The sequence below is a fragment of the Capsicum annuum genome, chromosome 10 (assembly GCF_002878395.1).
Source record: "Capsicum annuum cultivar UCD-10X-F1 chromosome 10, UCD10Xv1.1, whole genome shotgun sequence".
Classification (NCBI taxonomy): domain Eukaryota; kingdom Viridiplantae; phylum Streptophyta; class Magnoliopsida; order Solanales; family Solanaceae; genus Capsicum; species Capsicum annuum.
Window position 1 is genome coordinate 126,388,476 of NC_061120.1, and position 7,946 is coordinate 126,396,421.

Sequence of the window (7,946 nt, forward strand, 5' to 3'; positions counted from 1 at the left end):
TTCAGCATGAGGTAATGATTTTCCTTAGTTTGACTCTTTTTCGTTCTCTATTTCAGCTATGTAACCAATCTCATGTCATTACATACATCTATGAAATCTGATCAGTTCATGTGTCATGCTTTAGACTCAGTTATGTAATCATTTTCCAAGTCATGCATGTTTAGTATATAGTCTCAATTGCCTTAGTATTTTCAGTCTAACTATTCTCATTAAAGGATGAATGTACCTATGGGGAGATACGTAATGCCCCGTAAGATTCTAAGCTTGGTTTAGTTTTAGTTGCATGCTTAAGGGGTCCAAGGCTTGAAATTTTCTCTAAGTATTAAGGACTTAGTCATTTTCAAGACCCCTAAACATCACAGATTTTTATTTTAGTTTTCCCTACCCCAAGACGTTGGATTTTGAGTTGATTCAAGTTTATGGAGGTTAATAGCGTGTCTCAAGAGAGTTTTAGGATTTTTGAATAAGTTTTGGGATGAGTTTGGATAGCTGAAATAGTGAGTCAACAAGATAAGACCTTGGCACGTTGGTCTCTCCCATAGGGATGGGGTCCATGATGCATTTCTTTTTTCCCTGAAGTAAGTGACACGACATGTTTCTTCCTGCAAAGAGAGAGATGAGGCACGTTGCTCCCTCCCATCCAGCTCTTTGATTAATGAAATCAAGGGGTAAGTAAGTCTTTTACCCTCAACCTAGTTTTTCCATAACACAATTTGGGGCATCCATAGTGGCATTATTTTCCCCTTCCTCTCAAAATTACTTTCAAGAAAAACCCTCGTCCTTCCCAAGAACAAAACCTAAGCTCTTTCTTCAAGAATCCAAGTGTTCAAGCTCCCAAGTCCAAGTAATCTTTAAGAACTTAACAATTGAGGTATGTGGGGGCATTCATTAATGGGTCCATTTCACCCATTGAGCCCAAAAGCTCTATTTTAACTTAAAAGCATAAATCTTATCTGACTTTAGGAAATCATTCATGAATCTCATGAATTAATCCATGAATTTCTTGCTAAATCAACTGTAGGAAAGTTCTACAAGTGTTTACAAGTGAATTAAACTATTTCATATTTTGAATGTCATATTTCATTGATTTCATGTTAAATCACTAAGTTATGAATTTAGTTATGTGATCATGTTATTTTCTCATGCTTAACACATTCCCATATTCAAGTTCATGCTTCTTACTTGTTTGGTGAAATGTTTATGTTTTGGGTCTTTGAACCATGATCCCATATTACAATTTTAAGCTTTGATATTGTATTTTATGATTATTTAGCACTGGCAGGTTACGAACACTCGATACGTATGTGTTTTACATGATTTTATATTCTTAAATAATAAGTCAGTTCAACCATAAATCTTATCATTATACTTAGATATTTATGATCATGATGAGCACTATCATAAATAGTTTTTAGTTAACTTAGCTCAGTTCAGTACTAGTGTCTGTTCAGTTAGGAGTAGGATTTAACACTAAGCAAACCCAGTTGTTAGGGGCTCACTTGCCAGTAGAGGGTGTGACCTTTAGTAATAGCCCTTGAGTTCCAGAACAACGTAGCCAACGTAGGTTTGAGATATCTTCTTGTCAGTTGAGGGTTGAAGCATATCTTATTAGAGCACCTGCTAATAGAGAGTGACTCCCTACTCCTTCAGGACACCACTTTAGTGGATCCATACAGCCAGTGTTAGTACCAATGGCACGGTACTGATGCCCTTCCAACTAGGGTTATAGGTTGGACCTCGATTAGCTCAAATTAGGGCATGTCAGTTACATGATACCTCTCATAGTCTTAGTCAGTGTTCAGTATGTATCAGCTCAGGTTTACTTGACCAAAGCATATGGATTTTCAGTTATTTAGTTATACAGAATTCAGTGTTTCAGATTATAGATTATCTCAAAAATATGTTTATGCTTGGTCTTGCATTCTTAGATATTACATCTTTATGCATTTATGCTCAATTATCTCATGCATTTTAGTCAGTCCTTATCTCACATACCAGTACATTTAAAGTACTGGTCGCATACTTTTTTTGCGCTATATTGTCTTATAACATATATTTGGATGCTCAGTTTCCCGACTATTCTTAGACAACTCAACATTACCTAGTAGCAGTAGTGGTGAGTCCTTATCTATCGAGGACATGATATGTTTTCTTAGTTATTTTAATACTTACTTATGTTCAGTCAGTCGAAGTTAGTTGGGGGTTTGTCCTATCAACTCCTTATGATGTTTAGAGGCTTTTAGATATTCAGTTAGATATTCAATTAGTTCTTTCAGTTTTTATCAGTTATTTCAGATAGATAATTTCATTTCTAGTAGTTTTATTAGATATTTCGGATATGTTATTGCTACATATTTCAGTATTTAGATTTATAGTATCTTATTTGCTTTTCTTTTGCACACATGTTGTATTACTATTTTTCAAGTGCTCAAAGCAGGTACTAATTCATTGGTTAGCTTGTGGTCCCTTGTAGTCACTTGTGGGTGTAAGCACCACTGTCTCAATTATGGGGGTAGCCCTGGTTGTGATATGTCATACAAAACTATAGCTTGCAAGTCTTTCTTTTATGCCATACCAAAACCATTAAACTAAATTGACTCCAAAGTTTCCAATTAAACCTAAACTATGGCCACCAAGGCCTTTCTAAACCATTTAAAATAAATCACACCAATTTAGGTTCCATTTCTATTTATGCAATGCCAAGATTTCAAGAGTAGTCAAACTATGTGATAAAATTATTCTCATCTATATTTTAACAAACAGATTAAGGGCACATATATTTCAAAGTCATATCCAAGTTATTTGGGGGATTCCAACATACCTCTAAATCCATTTACCATTACCATACATTCCACAATATGAAAATCATTTTAAAATCGGGAAAGAAACATCAGTAAACCATTAGAAACATTGTTCAATAATAAACATCCAAAAAAAACCCAACCAGTCAAAATCATAATAATACCATGAAACCAAGCATAAAATCACATGATTTTTTGTTGAAATAACAATGAGGGAAAAGTAACATGCCTTATTAATCAAGAAAGACACAAGGAATAACTCTTAAAAGCCCGTTATTAATTGTCTTGACGAAACCCTAGCCTCTTTTTTTAATAGAGAGTTTGAGAGATATTTTAAGAGTATTTGATTGAGAATAATAAGCTAATGAAGACTCCAAATATGTTTTATGTCATGGTATAAAAAGGAGTTAAAAGATGGAAATGTCCATAATATCCACAACTTAAAACTGTAAAATACCGTAGGTGGTTACGAGTCGACCCCGTGACTTATGACCATAGCATATGACTCTTAACATGGAGATGTCACTAGGACAGTGAGTTGTACACCCATACTATATCCACTATATGACTCCTTGACCCTAACTCGTGACTAGACTATACGACTTGTGTGGTCCAGTCGTACCTAAGAAAGAATCTAAAAATATTGATACTAGACAACATACAACCTCTCACCATGAAACATCATGGGTTTTGACCCGTAGAAAATTTCCTAGAATTTCCATTTTCTAAACCCAATATAACTCATAGGTATGAGTTGTATGTTGGGGTATGAGTGATATGGTCTTGTCGTATGCTTACTAGTGTTTGTTGATGGGATGATTTGGTCATTAGAATGGGTAAAACTTAGGGGTATAAGTCATCTGGCTTAGAACAAGTCATATCAGGGACTCGTATGGTAGGCAATGTTTGATCCTCCTCGTATTTCATTCTGATAGGGATACAAGTCATGGGTACGGATCGTATGCTTTGAATATGACTTGGTTGGTTTAGTCTTATGTTGGACAGTTTTGGGTCCTGGGGTTTGGGTAGGATACAAGTGGTGGGTACCACTCGTGTTAAAAGGTTATGATTCGTATGGGTCAGTCGTATCCCTATGATGAGATTTTTATGCAACTTAAGTGGGATTAATCTGTACGTTTTCCTACTTACCCTAATAGGATTCCACGACTTCTAGCCTATTTGAGAGGCTATTTATTTTATTATTTCTCTCTTTAACACTTAGAAAATACTCCTAAATAATCTAAAATCCTCTCAAAAGCTTTGGGGCAAGAAAGATAGGGTTTCTTCTTAAGGACTAATCTGGGGCTTTCTTTGGTAATTTCTTTCCATCAATTCTTTGGTTTAAGGCATGATTCTCTTTCTTCATTGTAATCTTTACTAAAGTCATGGTTTATATGATTGATTTCATGGTTTTACTATTTTATGACTATAGTTTTTAACTCTATTTTGGGGGTTCAAATGCTTGGTTATGGTTTCCTATAATTTTAATTATGCTTTTATATGCATTAATGGTAGTTTTGGATAATTGGATTTCATGGTAATGGTTTAATGGTCTTTTTAATTGGTTTTATTTATATTATGCCCCAAATGTGTTTGATAAAATGCTTATAAAGGTATATTCATTACATTTACTTTTTTTAATTAAACTCTTTCTTATTTTTTTACTTATGTAATAAAGCTTTAAATGGTTTAAATGGTTTGAAAATGCTAAAGACTAAATGGTTATGCTTGTGGGGAACATGAAAGTTTCCCAAGTGGTTTAATATGGTATATGGAAAGGCACTTGAAAGTCCCCTTAACCTAAATGGTTTGGCTATTGATATTACTAGCAAGTCATGGGTGGTATGATGATACAACTAATATTAGTATTGGTTAATAAAATGGTAAATGGATTAGTTAGTTATTTGGAAACAGTTTTAATTAGGCATTAATGGTGGGTGTGTAGCAAAGCCATAGAAGGTGGCAGTCCCAGAGGACCAAAACTGGAAACTCGTATTTGTCAATTTGAAGATTGGTCTTAGTGGGCCATGTTCATGATGTCACACTATTTGGTGATGTACTAGTCATCCCATATGATATTTCACTATTCATGTAGGTATATGCTCTGGGGCCTTTTCAGTAAACCCATATAATCATAAATGATTTAGGATAGCCAAGCTACATAGCTAGGTAAAGGTTTTAAAGGCATGCTAATCTCGATCCCCTATCCCAGAATAGTTATATATATATATGTATGGTTGTGCGCATTCGATGGTTTTACTTGGTTTTATAACTGGAATTATTTTATCCTTATCCTGTGATTCATGGTAGTGGTAACTCGCTAACCTATCTATTGACGTCTGTATACCCACGCTATACAGGAACTGCCATTTGACTCCTCCTATATAGTAATTGACTTTGAGACAGCATTAGACTATAGTGGTGATTTTCCATCCTTTTGGAAGGCATCATTTTATGTTATGGATATTGTTTGACATTTTCACTTTATATTGGATATTGTTTTTGGCCATAGTTGGGGGCATGTCCCAACCTGATTTATTTACTTTTTTGGATAGAGGCTTTGTGGTTCTTATAGGGATTAGTATGGGCGCGATTAGTGTGGTGCTTTCCTTGGCATTGGTATTGGTGTTGGGGCATACACCATTGGACGATACTATTGGTTGTTCTATCGTATTACATTTTAGAATTGATTACAATATTATGTTGTGGTATTCTCTTTAGTTATGGCCTATTTGATGGCCTATGGTTTGGGTCGGTACGGTTGGGCAGTTGGTGAGGTATGATAGGACCCAGTTGGCTCGGTCACGGTTGTGACCCTATTCTAGAGTCTTTATGAGTGCCTTTATATTATCTTATTATATGATCAAAATTCAGCCCATCTAAGGCTGGATATAGGTGGTGGGGTTGGGTAACAGGGGGTGGTTTCCAATCCTGGTTAGACTTGGGATTCCTATTATGACAAGGCCCAGGGTTGGGTCATGTTAAGTTGGTATCAGATCCTAGGTGCATAGACACTTAGGAGTCCACAAAGACGTGTTGAGTAGAGTCTCTTTTAGACATGTGATGCGTGCCACACTTATAAGAGAGATGCTATAAGAAATTTAGGAATATTTTACTTTCTTGGTATTTTATCTTGAAGATTGCATTCTCAATCCTAGAAATCTTCTCTAATCCTTGTTTTCTTATCTTTCAGATCATGCCTCCTAGATCTGAAACATAAGGAAATTCTTCCATCCCATCTGGGGATAATGCTACGTGGGACGTCCTACATCTATAGTATATCTTCGATCTCATGGTCCTATTCCTGATGGTGCTAGAGTTTCTTCTATTCTGGCTGATTCTCCTTAGGTCCCTTAAGGCAACATGACGAATGTAGAATTTCATAAGTCTATTCATATTATTGCCCAACCGGTTGCTGCTCTGGATAAGTGTGGTATGACTGGTTCTTTGTCTATTGAGGACATAAAGGTTGGTCAATTTATGAAGATTGGTCCTCTAACTTTTACTAGAGTTAAGGTAGAGGAGGATCCAAAGGGCTTCATGGATGAGATGGAAAAGATCTTTTGGGTTATACAGCCTACTAATGTAGAGGGGGCTAACCTTGTAGCTTATTATTTCACGGATATTTCTTATCTGTGGTATTAGGAGTGGGACAGAGATAAGAGTTATATTAAAGAAAAAGGGTTATAAGAGGCCTTTTCTAATTCCTTCTTGGATCATTATTTCCTCAAGAGTTGAGAAACCTAAGATAGAGGAGTTTGTGAACCTTAAGCAGGGGAGGATGTCAGTAAAGAAATATGCTTTGAAGTTCCATCACCTATCAAGTTATTCTACTAACTTAGTGGCTGATATAAAGTCAAGAATGAGAAAGTTCACTTCAAGGTTGAATAGAGATTTTACTCTGGAGAGCAAAACTGCCTTGCTGATTAAATATATGGACATCTTGTGGCTGACTATTTGTATGTAGAGGGTTGAGGATGAGAAGAGGAGGCAGCCAAAGTTTGGGGATGCGGTTTTCTTATTAGGGATTGTGCTCAGTCTCATGATGGTAGAGATGGTATCAAGTGGCAGAAAAATAAATGGGAGAGTTCTTGATCCTTTTCTACTAGTTCTCCTTGTTAGTCGGGAGACAGACATCATCAAGGTGGTGACAATTCTTGGGCACAAGCTACCCAATCTCAGGCGAGTAGAGATTGAGTTAGTTTCTTTATGTCATCCTTGTCGATTTTTTAGTCCTCCTCATTGGGGTTATTGCAATGAAAGAAGGGACAAATGATTCAAGTGTGGCCAGGCAGGCCATCGGCTAAGGGATTATCTAGTCAATAAAGTTGCTACGAAGGCTAATATGATTCATGTGGCTTTATCTTCTGCTCCTCAAGTGGTGGTGTGGCATCAACTTCAGTTATTGCTCCTAGTTCTAGTGTTGGTGGAACAAGTTGTGTGCTTTGGAGTCCCAACAGGAATCTGAGGCATCACTTGATGTCGTTACTAGTACGTTACAACTTTTCTCTTGTGATGTATATTATTTGCTTGATTCGGGGTCCACTTTTTCTTATTGATGTGTGGCTGTCTTTTTTGGTTTGGCTATGAAAGTTATTTCAAATCCTTTTTTTGTTTCTACCCGGATAGGTGACTCAATTTTTGCTAAAAGAGTACCCCAATAGGTGACTCAGTTATTGCAAAAAGAGTCTATATGAGGTGTGTAGTATTTATTGGTGGCTAGGAGACCTTGGTGGATCTATTTGAGTTGGATATGGTAGATTTTTATGTAATTCTAGGTATGGATAGGTTCCATTCTTCTTACGCATCTTTGGATTATCGAACCCGTAAGGTTATCTTTAAGTTCCCTGGTGAATTGGTTATAGAATGTGAAGGTAGTTTCTTAGCTCGTAGGGGAGGTTTATTTCTTATCTTAGAGATTGGAGGCTAATCTCCAAGGGTTTTCTTTATCACTTGGTTTGAGTTAAAGGTTCTAACTCAGAAGTTCCTTCTTTGTCATCGATCCCTGTGGTTAGTGAGATTCCAAAGGGGCTTTCGGATGATCTTCCGGGTGTTCCTTCAAATAGGGAAATAGAATTTCCTATTGATTTGCTTACGGTCACTTGTCCAATTTCTATTCCTCCATAATGGCTTCGGCTGAGTTGA